The sequence below is a fragment of the Lactuca sativa genome, chromosome 2 (assembly GCF_002870075.4).
Source record: "Lactuca sativa cultivar Salinas chromosome 2, Lsat_Salinas_v11, whole genome shotgun sequence".
NCBI lineage: Eukaryota > Viridiplantae > Streptophyta > Magnoliopsida > Asterales > Asteraceae > Lactuca > Lactuca sativa.
Genome location: NC_056624.2, coordinates 94374229 through 94390813, shown reverse-complemented (window position 1 = coordinate 94390813; position 16585 = coordinate 94374229). Strand labels below are relative to the sequence as shown.

The following is a 16585-nucleotide window of genomic DNA, read 5'->3' as shown; positions in this document are numbered from 1 at the left end:
GAAGATCCATAGGTATGCTTGTTTGTTTCTATACTTGTAAAAAATATATATTCATTGAATATGTATGCTTTTCAAATCTGTATGTATTGAAAACCCTAGGAAAACCCGATGTTCTCCTAGTTCCCTGAGTTACATGAAGTTACGTTGAAACCATTATGTAGCGTATAGTGTCAGTCCCAGGCGACGTTGGAAGGTTCTCGAGCAGGATTATTTACTACAAACCCGCGTTACACAAACGCCTAGTTTATAGTTATACCAACGACTCCGAAGGCGTCGTCAGTACTAATCGCGTTATCCAATCGCCCGGACTAGGTGTAGTCCCACATCCGAAGAGAAAGAGGTCACGAAGACCCCGGTGACTCCATTAACCGGTTGGGGAAAATATGCGTGCGAGGGGTCCCCGACCCGCCTCGTAAAATATGCAGACTCTTCTAGCAATACCAAGGACCCTTGGGGACCAGTGGTACAAGCCATTGAAAGTCACTCTACGTTGTGCCAAGTCGGTGAAACTCAACACTTCGTAGAAAATATGTGTCTTCGGGCCTTAAGATCAGGTCATTGGGCTAGCTAGGCCCAACAAGCAAGATTTTACACTTTTGGGGCCCGAAGATGGTGCGTAGACGTCTGTGCACACTCGTATGTATATGTATTACCAAACGTTATTTGTATGATTCGTAGTATCGAAGAGTTAGTAGTTGTAGATTTCCATTGGCTCGAGACCGAGTCAATTCGTTTAACAACGACTTTTGGTATTGTAATGAGTTGTATTTCGTCGATAGTCGCGGTGTCATTATTTGATCAAATTGTACATGTTGAATTAGCCTTGAAATATTTCTGTTTTCAGCCCCTCATTATTTGTAAAATTTACATTTTCAACCCTTTTTATGTAATATTTCCCGGTTTGGTCCTTAAACTATTTTTCTTGACATTTTAACACCAAAAATTATTGAAATTAATATTTTCCAGCATATTTTTCATAGAAAACAGTTTAAGTCCCTGAAAATGCAGTTTTTCTCGGTTTTGGCCCTTCTTTTCGCAATTTTGACAATTTTGGCCCAAATTGGAAAATTTTTGCAACTTTGGTCCTTTTTAAATTTAAAAAGCATTTTAAACCTTTGAAAAGGATTTGGGACACTTATAGTCCACTGTTTTACAGAAACTCACAGTTTTGGCCCTTCAAAACAGAAAAATTCGCATAATGGGCCTCCTTGGGCCGAAATTTTCATATTTAGCCCAATAAGCTTGAAATTTATGTTTTTAATCCTCTAATTGAATATAATTCCAGAAATAGTTTTATGGAAACTGTTTTGGCACATTTCAACCATCAGAATCTGTGAAGTGTCAATTTGGGCCCTTAATTTTGTATTTTTCACATTTTTGGCCCAAAATGGGTGTTTTTAGCTTAAAGAAAATTGTTGCTAACCACTTAGCTATTTTTCTTGTATCACTTTATATGTAGAGATATATTTGAAGCTAAAATCATAAAACATAAGTTATATCTCGGTTTTGAGGGGTTTAATGGCTAGATCCAACATTAAAACACATATAAGCATACATATAAGCATGGAAATCATACAAGGCATACAAACACATATAGATCTACACTTTCACTTGTATTCCCCCCCACAAAACTCATAAAAACAGAAAATAGGGGTATGAATCTCACCTTGGGGTGTTGATTCGGTTTTTTGGAAGAAAAGATGGAAGAAAAATGAAGTGTTTTTGGCCTTAGCTCCCTTTGATGAAGATCTTGAGTGTTGAGATGGTTCTAGGGTGTAAGATCACGATTTTTGCATAGGTTAGGAAAGGATTTTGATAACAAAAGAATTTAAACCATAGATCTATGCATAATCTTACCTTAGATGAAGAATATTGTGGAGATTTCCTCTTGAATGCTTCCTAGAACTCGAGATTTTTGAGTGGAGAGGGAGAGTTGTTCTTGAGTGATCTAGAGAGTGTTTGAGAGATTTTTGGTGTGTGTAGGTGTGTATGGCCGAGAGTGAGAGAGGAGAGAAGAAGAAATGACTTTTGAAGTGATATGCATGGAGATATGGACTAAGGTGCATGGAAACATGTTGGGTAATAATGAGGTGGCAAGCAAATAGTCAACTCTTCCATTTCTCTTTGGGTGTGGGCCTTGGGCCGAGAGTTTGAAAGAAAAAAAAGATTTTTGGGCCTTTTGGTCCTTAAGCCCAATATTTGAGTTAGTTAGAGTGTGTTTTATACTTAAGGGAATGTAGTATGATTTTTATATTTTTATTGGACTAGTTTAGGTTATTCATGTATCAAGGCTTTCAATTCATTTCATTATAGGCCCAACATGACCTAAAATGTTAAATTAAATAAGTGTGGGTCCAATTAGAGCCCAATTAGGGTTCTAAGCCCATGATAGCCCAATTGGAAGCTTATTGGTCCATTTGGAGCCAATAATGAAGTTCTAGTCTAAAATAGACTTAACAAGAACTTCTAGGGTTTTCCAATTGTTTGATGACTACTTGTAGTACTTGTATAATGTATTTGATTGAAGTTTTTGATTCACATTAACTTGAATGTATAGATTACATGGCTCAAAATTTCCAGTTGTGACATCTTCCGTTAACCAGTTATTATAATTTACAAGAATGGTCCCTATGATTTCAATTTCTTTTGTGGTTGGTCATTTGCTAACATCGTTCGTCACATGCACCACTACCGTTCTTGAACATGTTGTAAAGTTGCTTGTTCTTGAATATTGGAACTACCTGACCTGTTTTTTGTCTTCCAGTCGATGTAAAGTTGTTTGTCTGAACCCGTGGATCTCTGAAAGCTCACAATGTCACCCGCTTTTAAGTTCTTTTCCTTCACGAATCGACTCCAACCTTTGGTTAAAATGTAGCTCTGGCTACTATTAAAGTATGAGTAACGAAATCATGAAATCTCCATACTTTCATCCCGATGTCTTCGAAATGTAAAAGAACACCTTTGGAAGTGCTTCTCTGCATGCTGCTTTGGTATCACTAACCGGTTCAGTTTTCCAATGTCGTTGGGGTGACTGTCTTCTTAAAAAGTTGTTCCCGGGCGTTGACCAGGTTGTCACCCGATCTATACCCGTTTGTAAAAGTTTTTTTTTAAGCTGCAGCTTCTCTTACTTTGTTCTATTTCATCATTGTATGTGTGTTTCCTCAACATATCAACGATCTCAGCTTTTGAATGAGAATTCAAGAAACTAGCTTCCAACCCCGCTTCATTGGTGTCAAGAACCATGCTGCCCCCACTGTCGATCAGTGGAGGCATAGTCACCAGTGCTGCAACTATTGAAGTTGCTTCCGTAGTTGTTCTTTGATCATCAGTGGAACTTCCTTCCATTATAATTAGTGTTCTTAAAGGAGAGAGTAGCAAGAAGAAGAATGAGGTTATATATATATAGAGAGAAATATGATATATATAAGTTGGCTGTAAGAGAAAGGCTGAGTATAATAGTTGATGGGGTTGCCCAATGTGAAGGGTGGTGGTTGTCGGAATTGAACGGTGGCGACGTCGGTGATGAAGTATGCTGGTATGGACCAACCACGAAAGAAATTCAGATCATAGGGACCATTCTTGTAAATTATAATAACTGGTTAACAGAAGATCGGTTAAAAACTAACGAAAATGACTTAATAGACATGTAAGTTGTAAGTTTAATGACCTATTGAGCAAAAAAAATACTTTAGTGACCAAATAGAATAAATGACGATAGTTGAATAGGCTATAGTGACATTTACCCAAAAATGAAGTGGGTGGAAAAAAAAACACCTGGTTGCAACGACCAACAACACATCACAACAAATAGTACCCACTCGCCAGTCACAACTAGCTGATGATAACAGAACACAACCACCACCATGGCGAACACATGCAAACACCTGGTCTCCAAGCACAATCATACTACCTCCTCGGCAACAAACGACGACTCACCAATTTGCTCCTACGGCAAACGTGGCACACATTCTGCTCTTTGCACAACAACCAATGTTCAAACCCTACTTCCACCACTTTCAAGGAGTCCCCCCTCAAGCACCACAGTCGCAAGGCCAAAATACCAATACAACACTAGAGCATGGGGAAAACTTACGCACGCTAGGGCAACGAGACTTTAACTCTCTATCCAAACAGTTTACGTACACGAGCACGATGCAACCACCATATGTTCCACAAACGAAGTGGTAAAATCAAGGGTATAACTACGGATATGACAAACGATACAACAATCCATAACATGCCAAACAGACCATGCAATACAGTGGTTTCCCCTCTATGGACGGACAAGTGCGATGCGTCGGCTCTGCATTCTGCCCGGAGCTCCTACAGTACGAGATACCCACTCAACAATGATCCCTAATATACCCAAGTACAATGGCACGACGGATACAGATGAATGCATAGATTCTTACGAATATATGATGACGTTGCTCCGAATGGACAAGAGGTTCATTTGCACATATTTCCCAATCACGTTATCGGGGAATGCAGGCAAATGATTTAAAGCGCTTCGTCCGGAAAGTATCTCAAGCTTCAAGTAATTACGATACCTCTTTCTCAACAACTTTATGTAGCTCCGGAAAGGGAAGGGGGACACGAGCTCCATCATGGCGTGCAAGCAAAAGGAAGGGGAGTTGATAAGGTAGTACTATGATAGGTTCACTCTCGTGACACTCAGTATGACGGGGCACGAAGAATTCCTTGTTATAGGTGCTTTTGCCCAAGGACTTCTCTCATGCCCCCTGTCAAAAAAGATGCAGGGGACAGTGCCAAAAACAAGAAACAGACTCAAATATAGGGTGGAGAAGTACCTGTGACAAGTTGAAGGAGAAGAGCGGAAGGAAGCAAACATCAAAGCAGTGGCAAACGCATATATCAAACAAGAGGAAACATACGTTCATCCCGACTCCCACCATCGGGAGCGCCACGAAGGGCGCCATGATAAGAACAGTCGACACTCGAGACACTCGTCTTGAAGGTTTCTCCCATTTAGGAGGGACGAGCCATAAGGAAACAGATCTGAAGTACATGCCATTGAATAAACACCAACAAAAGTAAAAAAGGAAAAAGGGAAGTACTGCGAGTACCACAAAAGCAAGACCCACGATACCAGCGAATGTAGAATGCTAAAAAAAGAAGTAGAAGAAAAGTGACTGGCCGACAACCTTGTGGATATAGCAAAGGACTTGAGGTCCAAATTCAAAGTCGACCCCAAGGAATCGCGAGCCAAAAATGACACCGACAAGTACCCGGTGAAGAAGGAAGAAATCTTGGGCATCACGAGGCCACGAGGAAGAAGTGACTCCCAAGAGGCAGACTGCGACATCGAGGAGGTATGGAAAAACACCCTCAACATCAAATTCTCTTTGGAAGACCCCATAGTACCTAGATAGAACCACAGAGACCTGCTCGTAATAACCGCCTACGTGTGCCAATTGCAAATTCATCAAGTACTGATTGATAACGACAACAGTGCGGACATTCTCTATGAGCATTGCTTCCACGAGCTTCCAAACCCTTGGAAAGAAGGATCAAAACAACCAACCAAAGGGCCACTAGTGGGATTCACAGGTCACTAGTTACAACCAATAGGCACCACAAGTCTCCCCGTCACCCTGGTCAGTCACGATGGGAAGGAGAGAATCACGAGAGTAATAGAATTCTTAGTAATAAACCATCTATATTAAACATACTTGGTCCTCTGACAGCTAACGCTTTTCTAGTTCCAGGGCATACCGTCAACGATTCATGGTATAGTAAATTCAGCACCAACTCAGGATCGGCCACGATTATCGCCTACAACCCTGAAACACAACATCACGAGGCTGTCGCCACACTGGAGGCCGCATACATCCCGAGAAAGCAAAGGACAAATCGGTGTAGACGGAAGAATCTAGTTCAGGTAACCATTAAGCAAAACCAAGAAAGTAAGGGAAACAAAATGGAAGACTATCTCGGGGAGGAAGGAGGTGGCCACAATAACAGAGCTAGGCCGGAACCCACAGAGGCAACTGACATGAACACCCACGCAAGCTCGATCTGCTCAAACTTCCTCAGACATCACCTCTTGACAAAGAAACGGTGATGGATGGCGACAAAAGCCCACAAAGCGGCTTACCCCTGGGGAGAAGGTGTCGCCTCGTAAAGACGTAGAAGCCCGCCTCTCCCATGAAGCTAAAAGACAAAGAACACGAACACATCGGGGTGCCAGGAAAGGACTGCCAAATGCATGGATGGATAGAAAAGCCAAACAAGCTCCCAGAAAGGAAATCAGTCTGGGACAAAACGGAAAAACAGCAGGGTCCTTCAGCCAAATCAGATTGCACTCGAACCACTCCCTGAATGAACTCCCGCCAAACAAAGCCCCAAATAGCATTAATCGAGGAGGCAGGGAGGTTGCGGCGAAGCAAATACAAAAGAACCAGGCAGAAGGCACCAAGAGACAAGAGGATCCAAAGATCATCCCCAGTAGGGTAGCTCACCTAGAAATACCAAAATCTCGTGCGCCCGAGGACACAGCTATACCCTGGGTAGACATGCTCGGGCGATACCAGAGCTACAAGAGCGTAAACGTCAACAGACCACTCCCTAGCGGAAGCATACTGCACAACCAGAAGAAGGCTAAGAAAATAGCGTCATTACTCAAGGTAACACTCAGGTTGTCACGAACACTGAACGCCGACAAAAGGACCAACGAAGCGAAGCAATACACAAGTGAGAACAGGCCCAGCAAATTACATGCAAAGATGATTTTAAGGACAAATCAAGGGGGCATGTGGTGCAGGAGTCCTAAATGGGGGCGTATCTCTCGAAATCTGACGCACACATGGACCGTCACCATCCCTGAGCAAACAGAGAGCCTCAAGTGAAGCAGACTCAAAGAAGGAGCAATGTGATCAAACTCCAAATGGATAATCACACCCCATAAAAACAATACAATGGCCAAGAATTGAATTACACATCAAGTCACGCGATGCCTGTAATCGAGCTTTGATCTGGACAAACTTTTTCTAGTGGTCTCGCGAATGATTTCCGGTCCCGTTAATGCCCTGTTTGACGTATGTGTTCTTGCTAGCTGGGTGTCACCTACTTCAGCCCAACATAACGGTGATCTACATTTACGCCCGTACAGTGCTTCGAAAGGGGCCACCTTAATGCTCGAATGATAACTATTGTTATATGAAAACTCGATCAACGGTAGGTGGGTATCCCAAGACTTTCCGAAGTCTATCACACATGCACGAAGCATGTCTTCAAGCGTCTGAATGGTTCGTTCTCTTTGACCGTCCGTTTGTGGGTGATACGCGGTGCTCATATCAAGATGAGTTCCCATGGCCTTGTGGAGCGACTGCCAAAAGCGTGACGTGAACCTACTGTCCCTATCCGAGATGATAGATTTTGGCACTCCATGAAGTCTTACAATCTCTCGTAGGTACAAACGCGTCAGCCTCTCCATCTTGTAGGACTCTTTGATCGGCAGGAAATGGGCAGATTTCGTCAGTCGGTCGATTATTACCCATATGGTGTCCAATCCGTCCGGCGTCTTGGGCAGCTTGGTCACGAAGTCCATAGAAATCCCCTCCCATTTCCACTCAGGGATTGCCGGTTGCTGTAACAATCCGGAAGGTTTCTGGTATTCCACTTTTACTTTGGCACACGTAAGGCACTTACTAACATAAGTTGCGATTTCCGCCTTCATGTTAGGCCACCAGTAGTGCTGCTTAATGTCCAAATACATCTTGTCCGAACCGGGATGAATGGAGTATCGTGTCTTGTGGGCTTCCTTCATAACGGTCTCCCTAAATCCTCCGATTTTTGGGACCCAAATACGATTCATGAAGCAGTATACCCCATTCTCCTTGACTTCTAGGTTCTTCTCCATTCCGCGCAATGCCTCGCTAGTTCTATTTTCCGCTTTCATAGCCTCTGACTGGACTGATGCAATTTGAGTGGCCAAATGAGACTGAATGGTTATCGAGTGCGTTTTCGTACGGCGATTTGTGTACTCCTTCCGACTTAATGCGTCAGCTACCACGTTGGCCTTGCCTGGATGGTACTTGATCTCGCATTCGTAGTCGTTTAACAACTCCACTCATCTTCGTTGTCTCATGTTCAGCTCCTTCTGATTCAAGATGTGCTGGAGGCTCTTGTGGTCTGTGAAGATGGTGCACTTTGTACCGTACAGGTAGTGCCTCCAAATTTTTAGGGCGAAGACCACGGCTCCCAGTTCTAGGTCATGGGTTGTGTAATTTACTTCGTGCGTCTTTAGTTGACGGGACGCGTATGCTATCACTCTTCCACGTTGCATGAGAACGCAACCTAGGCCTTGATTTGACGCGTCACAGTAAACTACAAAATCTTCCGTTCCTTCGGGTAGAGATAGTACAGGAGCGCTACAAAGAGCTTGCTTCAAGGCTCGAAACGCAATCTCTTGTCGGTCTGTCCACTTGAATGGCACACTCTTTTGCGTAAGCAAGGTAAGTGGCTTGGCGATTTTAGAGAAGTTTTGGATGAATCTCCTATAGTAGCCTGCTAGGCCTAAGAACTGACGAATTTCTGTGGGCGTAGTCGGAGTTGCCCATCCTTCCACAGCTTTGACCTTAGAGGGATCCACATGAATTCCATCTTGGCTAACTACGTGACCTAGGAAATTCACGCTCCGTAGCCAAAACTCACACTTAGAGAGTTTGGCGTAAAGCCTTTCCGATCGCAGCGTTTCTAGGACTTGTCGGAGATGTTGGCCATGCTCCTCTTTGCTTCGAGAATAGACGAGGATGTCATCGATAAACACAATGACGAAGTTGTCCAAGAACGGTCGACAGATTCGGTTCATTAGGTCCATAAATGCGGCGGGTGCATTTGTTAGACCGAAGGGCATTACGACGAATTCATAATGTCCATAGCGGGTTCGGAAAGCGGTTTTAGGAACATCTTCTTCTCGGACCTTGAGTTGATGGTATCCGGACCGTAGATCTATTTTAGAAAAATAGCTAGCTCCTTGGAGCTGGTCGAATAGATCATCGATTCGTGGGAGTGGGTAGCGGTTTTTAACAGTGAGTTTATTCAACTCTCTGTAATCGATGCACATTCTGAAAGATCCGTCCTTCTTCTTGACAAAGAGCACCGGAGCTCCCCATGGCGAGTAGCTAGGTCGGACAAATCCCTTGTCCAGAAGCTCACTGAGTTGGCTGGACAATTCCTGCATTTTAGCAGGAGCCAGTCGATATGGTGATTTAGCGAGAGGAGTTGCTCCTGGAACGAGGTCGATTCGGAACTCAACCTGTCTCTCTGGGGGTACTCCTGGAAGGTCTTCAGGAAACACGTCCGGGAATTCACACGCTACCGGAATGTCTTGGATGTTAATTTCTTCTTTGGCCTTGTCCACTATGTGGGCCAAGAACGCTAAGTTGTTCTTTCGCAGGTGTTTTTGTGCTTTGATGCACGAGATAAGACGAAGATTCGTGCTAGGTTTGTCTCCGTAAATTACTAGGGTTTCGTGATTCGGGAGACGAAGGCGAACGGCCTTCTCGTGGCACAAAATCTCAGCATGGTGGGGGCTTAACCAATCCATGCCGATAATCACATCGAAACTCCTAATTGACACTGGCATCAGATCTATTCGTAAGACGTGTTGGTTAAGGGTTAGGGTACATCCAGTGTAGATTTCCCTAGTGGATTCGGTTTTCCCATTGGCCATTTCCACCGTATAGGTTTCATTTAGCTTCTGGGGTTGTTGTTTTAATAAATGTTTAAACTTCTCGCTTACGAAACTTCGCTCCGCTCCGGTATCAAATAAGATGCATGCATAAGTGTGGTTTAGGAGAAACGTACCGGTCACAACTGCGGGGTCCTGAACTGCATCACTCTGACCCATAGTCAGCATTCTTCCTGCTCCTCTGTTTCCTGAGTTGTTGTTGTTGTTAGGGCAGTCTCGACGGAAATGTCCCGTCCTTCCACACCCGAAACAGGTGTGGCTAGGCCCTGCGTTGTTGCCGCCGGCATTGGTGTTGTTGGTGTTGCGGTGGTTGTTGTTGTTGTTCTGGTTGTTTCCCTGACTCTGGTTCTGAGAAGGATAAGTCCTGCAGAACCTTGCAGTGTGTCCCCTTCGGTTGCAACTGGTGCAATGGAACTCCTTACATTCTCCATGGTGATGGAAACTGCACTTATTGCACTTGGGAGCATTACCGGAATAGGGTCTTGAAGTATTGGAAGCAGCTGAGGCTGGAGCATGTGGGGTGACTGGAACCGGCGCAGTGACAGCGTGAACTGCCACCGTTTGCTGCCTTTTAGAGGTCTCGGGGCCCTGACGTCCCTTTCTCTTGTGGTTCCATCCTTTCTTACCATCACTCTCCTTCTTCTTCTCAGTCTCTACCGGTTTCTCGCCCTTTTTGTGGTTATGATCATATAGCCTCTTTGCCAATCTCTTCGCACTGTCAAAAGTTTCAGGGTTTGCAGCTATCACATTCCCTTGAATGGGGGATGTCAGTCCCCAAATGAATCGTTCAATCTTCTTTCCCTCTGATGTGATCATACCCGGGCACAACAGAGATAGTTCGCTGAATCTCGATATGTAAGCATCGATGTTCCCATTCTGCACCGTGAGATTCCATAGTTCCTGCTCCATCTTCTGTATTTCGCCTCGGGGGCAGTACTCAGCCGTCAACATCTCTTTCATTTCTGTCCAGGGAATAGAGTTGGCTACAGGGAGTGTCATAGCTTCTACGTGGCCATTCCACCAAGTGAGTGCTTGGTCCACAAAAGTGCAGGCCGCGAACTTCACTTTCATCTGCTCGGGGCACTCGCATATCTCGAATACCGACTCTACCTTCTCGATCCATCGCTTTAGGGCGATCACTCCTCCGGTACCGTTGAAAGTTCGGGGTTTAGCGTTCGCAAAATCCTTGTAGGTGCACGTTTTAGTGAGTCCTTGGTTCGTCCCGTTGTTCGAACTTCCGGATCCTTGCCCGTTACCTCCTCCGTTGTTCCCTCGGTGAAGTTGTGCCATAGCCGCTGTGACTGCAGCAGACACGGCTGCCTGGAAAGCAGTGGAGTCAACTTCCGGCGGGGTTGGTTCGGGATTTCCGCGAGTAGCTGGGCGAGGCATCTTTCTGTCATGAAACGGAAAGATGTTGAGTGTACGTGGTTTCTGTGAGGTGGCGACTCTACTAACTAGGTGTATGGTGCGAACCTAAACATTACTATCATCAAGCATGCAATCATAATGTCTCAACACATAGCAACTGAGAATAATTTAGCAAAACACACAAAAGTTTATTAATATTATCCGCATTTAGTACAAGAAAATTTGCTCGTAGGGGCATACATAAGTAACACTAATCCGACAGCATAACGGCTCCATGAGTAGTGTAGTCACTTAAACATAGAGCCGGAGTACATAACATAGTTCCTAATAACCTACTATGATAAGTCTATCCCTAACCGCATTGAGTTGCGTCAGGAGGTGGTGCCGAAGATGTGGATGCTCCCTGAAGACGAGCCACTAGGCGTTCTGCATCCTGAAGTCGAGATTCCCACCTTACCTGCCTCATGTGAAACTCCCGGAGGACGTCACGCGTCTCCTGCTCCGCACGCTCGACTCTAGTCCACAACTGGCGTACTTGATCGGTAGTGCCCTGAGCAAGGTCGCCGGTGTCCCGTAGTCGTCTCACCATGACTGGTAGAGCTCGGTCGGCTGGTCCTCCGTCCCTCAAGTCAAAGAACTCACGTGACATGCCAAACGGGGGTCGCTGTCCCTGATGTCTGCTCCATCTCCAAAGATCAATGCCCCAAGGAGGGGTAGGTCCAGTGGGTCCCACACGATATGCAGGCACCCTGATCGGGTAAGGGGGGTCGATGACCTCGGACTCTGCATCCGAATCACCCCCTTCGCTGTCATCGAGCTCCTCTTCGAAAGGTTCTTCGTCTTCTTCGGGTTCGACAGGCTCGCCCTCGACTTTCGCCTCCGGTTCCCCGTCAGATTCCTCTTCGGGGTCCTCCTCAGGTTCTTCCTCAGGCTCTTCCTCAGGCTCCTCCTCCTCCTCTAGCCACCCGTTGTTTCCCTGATTAGGGAAGTAGGGGTCTCCCGGGTGATGAAAGCCAGCCATGTTGTCTGCGCGAGTACGTAAATATGCTACATTATCCTAGGATGCTATGTCTATCATACATACTAAGCAAACATTCTCTTTTTGGGTGATGAAAGGTATAGTGTTAGGTTCCCTGGCTATCCCGATCTCATCAAGACGTGAGTTAATTTTACCTTGGAGAGAATGTAGTTGATCAGGCTACATTCACTCCTTGGTATCACTAAGAACAGTCCCGAATTAACTGAGATACCAGTGTTATTGTGTTTGATTCAGCGTTGGATCTTTATTCCTAATGCAAGCAAGTGTGTTTTATTTACTTGTTTTGTTCAGAGTTATGTTAGTCCCTCTTTTTGGTTTATAGTTGCATATCAATGTATGGCTCGACATGCTAGTTCACTATAAACAAAGCTCTGATACCAACCTGTCACACCCCCGAACCAGACGGCGGAAACGTCCGGGGGCTGTCGTGACTCAATTGCATACCATAACATTGAATATATATGAAACATAACAACATTCGTCACCATTCATTACATAGTACAACCAGTAGTGTTTACATGTCATACATTGTTTAAAACATTACATTCCCAAAAATTAATTTGTTCCATTCATTCAAAAATAAACTGCAACCGTCACTGAATACGATTTCCCTTGATTCACTGGTTCCCTGAGAATACAAGTATTTTGAAAAACGTCAACATATGAAATGTTGGTGAGTTCATAAGTAGTGTTTGAAATCGAATGTTTGTACTGTTTGAAAATCCACCAGAAAATCCGATATTTTCTGAAAAGAAAAGCTTTTGAAAACGTTTGTGAAGATCCATAGGTATGCTTGTTTGTTTCTATACTTGTAAAAAAAATATATTCATTGAATATGTATGCTTTTCAAATCTGTATGTATTGAAAACCCTAGGAAAACCCGATGTTCTCCTAGTTCCCTGAGTTACATGAAGTTACGTTGAAACCATTATGTAGCGTATAGTGTCAGTCCCAGGCGACGTTGGAAGGTTCTCGAGCAGGATTATTTACTACAAACCCGCGTTACACAAACGCCTAGTTTATAGTTATACCAACGACTCCGAAGGCGTCGTCAGTACTAATCGCGTTATCCAATCGCCCGGACTAGGTGTAGTCCCACATCCGAAGAGAAAGAGGTCACGAAGACCCCGGTGACTCCATTAACCGGTTGGGGAAAATATGCGTGCGAGGGGTCCCCGACCCGCCTCGTAAAATATGCAGACTCTTCTAGCAATACCAAGGACCCTTGGGGACCAGTGGTACAAGCCATTGAAAGTCACTCTACGTTGTGCCAAGTCGGTGAAACTCAACACTTCGTAGAAAATATGTGTCTTCGGGCCTTAAGATCAGGTCATTGGGCTAGCTAGGCCCAACAAGCAAGATTTTACACTTTTGGGGCCCGAAGATGGTGTGTAGACGTCTGTGCACACTCGTATGTATATGTATTACCAAACGTTATTTGTATGATTCGTAGTATCGAAGAGTTAGTAGTTGTAGATTTCCATTGGCTCGAGACCGAGCCAATTCGTTTAACAACGACTTTTGGTATTGTAATGAGTTGTATTTCGTCGATAGTCGCGGTGTCATTATTTGATCAAATTGTACATGTTGAATTAGCCTTGAAATATTTCTGTTTTCAGCCCCTCATTATTTGTAAAATTTACATTTTCAACCCTTTTTATGTAATATTTCCCGGTTTGGTCCTTAAACTATTTTTCTTGACATTTTAACACCAAAAATTATTGAAATTAATATTTTCCAGCATATTTTTCATAGAAAACAGTTTAAGTCCCTGAAAATGCAGTTTTTCTCGGTTTTGGCCCTTCTTTTCGCAATTTTGACAATTTTGGCCCAAATTGGAAAATTTTTGCAACTTTGGTCCTTTTTAAATTTAAAAAGCATTTTAAACCTTTGAAAAGGATTTGGGACACTTATAGTCCACTGTTTTACAGAAACTCACAGTTTTGGCCCTTCAAAACAGAAAAATTCGCATAATGGGCCTCCTTGGGCCGAAATTTTCATATTTAGCCCAATAAGCTTGAAATTTATGTTTTTAATCCTCTAATTGAATATAATTCCAGAAATAGTTTTATGGAAACTGTTTTGGCACATTTCAACCATCAGAATCTGTGAAGTGTCAATTTGGGCCCTTAATTTTGTATTTTTCACATTTTTGGCCCAAAATGGGTGTTTTTAGCTTAAAGAAAATTGTTGCTAACCACTTAGCTATTTTTCTTGTATCACTTTATATGTAGAGATATATTTGAAGCTAAAATCATAAAACATAAGTTATATCTCGGTTTTGAGGGGTTTAATGGCTAGATCCAACATTAAAACACATATAAGCATACATATAAGCATGGAAATCATACAAGGCATACAAACACATATAGATCTACACTTTCACTTGTATTCCCCCCCACAAAACTCATAAAAACAGAAAATAGGGGTATGAATCTCACCTTGGGGTGTTGATTCGGTTTTTTGGAAGAAAAGATGGAAGAAAAATGAAGTGTTTTTGGCCTTGGCTCCCTTTGATGAAGATCTTGAGTGTTGAGATGGTTCTAGGGTGTAAGATCACGATTTTTGCATAGGTTAGGAAAGGATTTTGATAACAAAAGAATTTAAACCATAGATCTATGCATAATCTTACCTTAGATGAAGAATATTGTGGAGATTTCCTCTTGAATGCTTCCTAGAACTCGAGATTTTTGAGTGGAGAGGGAGAGTTGTTCTTGAGTGATCTAGAGAGTGTTTGAGAGATTTTTGGTGTGTGTAGGTGTGTATGGCCGAGAGTGAGAGAGGAGAGAAGAAGAAATGACTTTTGAAGTGATATGCATGGAGATATGGACTAAGGTGCATGGAAACATGTTGGGTAATAATGAGGTGGCAAGCAAATAGTCAACTCTTCCATTTCTCTTTGGGTGTGGGCCTTGGGCCGAGAGTTTGAAAGAAAAAAAAGATTTTTGGGCCTTTTGGTCCTTAAGCCCAATATTTGAGTTAGTTAGAGTGTGTTTTATACTTAAGGGAATGTAGTATGATTTTTATATTTTTATTGGACTAGTTTAGGTTATTCATGTATCAAGGCTTTCAATTCATTTCATTATAGGCCCAACATGACCTAAAATGTTAAATTAAATAAGTGTGGGTCCAATTAGAGCCCAATTAGGGTTCTAAGCCCATGATAGCCCAATTGGAAGCTTATTGGTCCATTTGGAGCCAATAATGAAGTTCTAGTCTAAAATAGACTTAACAAGAACTTCTAGGGTTTTCCAATTGTTTGATGACTACTTGTAGTACTTGTATAATGTATTTGATTGAAGTTTTTGATTCACATTAACTTGAATGTATAGATTACATGGCTCAAAATTTCCAGTTGTGACATCTTCCGTTAACCAGTTATTATAATTTACAAGAATGGTCCCTATGATTTCAATTTCTTTTGTGGTTGGTCATTTGCTAACATCGTTCGTCACATGCACCACTACCGTTCTTGAACATGTTGTAAAGTTGCTTGTTCTTGAATATTGGAACTACCTGACCTGTTTTTTGTCTTCCAGTCGATGTAAAGTTGTTTGTCTGAACCCGTGGATCTCTGAAAGCTCACAATGTCACCCGCTTTTAAGTTCTTTTCCTTCACGAATCGACTCCAACCTTTGGTTAAAATGTAGCTCTGGCTACTATTAAAGTATGAGTAACGAAATCATGAAATCTCCATACTTTCATCCCGATGTCTTCGAAATGTAAAAGAACACCTTTGGAAGTGCTTCTCTGCATGCTGCTTTGGTATCACTAACCGGTTCAGTTTTCCAATGTCGTTGGGGTGACTGTCTTCTTAAAAAGTTGTTCCCGGGCGTTGACCAGGTTGTCACCCGATCTATACCCGTTTGTAAAAGTTTTTTTTTAAGCTGCAGCTTCTCTTACTTTGTTCTATTTCATCATTGTATGTGTGTTTCCTCAACATATCAACGATCTCAGCTTTTGAATGAGAATTCAAGAAACTAGCTTCCAACCCCGCTTCATTGGTGTCAAGAACCATGCTGCCCCCACTGTCGATCAGTGGAGGCATAGTCACCAGTGCTGCAACTATTGAAGTTGCTTCCGTAGTTGTTCTTTGATCATCAGTGGAACTTCCTTCCATTATAATTAGTGTTCTTAAAGGAGAGAGTAGCAAGAAGAAGAATGAGGTTATATATATATAGAGAGAAATATGATATATATAAGTTGGCTGTAAGAGAAAGGCTGAGTATAATAGTTGATGGGGTTGCCCAATGTGAAGGGTGGTGGTTGTCGGAATTGAACGGTGGCGACGTCGGTGATGAAGTATGCTGGTATGGACCAACCACGAAAGAAATTCAGATCATAGGGACCATTCTTGTAAATTATAATAACTGGTTAACAGAAGATCGGTTAAAAACTAACGAAAATGACTTAATAGACATGTAAGTTGTAAGTTTAATGACCTATTGAGCAAAAAAAATACT

The 16585-nt window shown here is 43.0% G+C and overlaps 2 pseudogenes; both read right to left on the bottom strand.

Annotated features, from left to right (window-relative positions):
- Nucleotides 1-2688: 2688 nt before the first annotated feature.
- Nucleotides 2689-3345, bottom strand: LOC128132352 (AP2/ERF and B3 domain-containing transcription repressor RAV2-like; annotated as a pseudogene).
- Nucleotides 3346-15585: 12240 nt separating this feature from the next.
- LOC111893753 (AP2/ERF and B3 domain-containing transcription repressor RAV2-like) lies at nt 15586-16242 on the bottom strand (annotated as a pseudogene).
- Nucleotides 16243-16585: the final 343 nt, after the last annotated feature.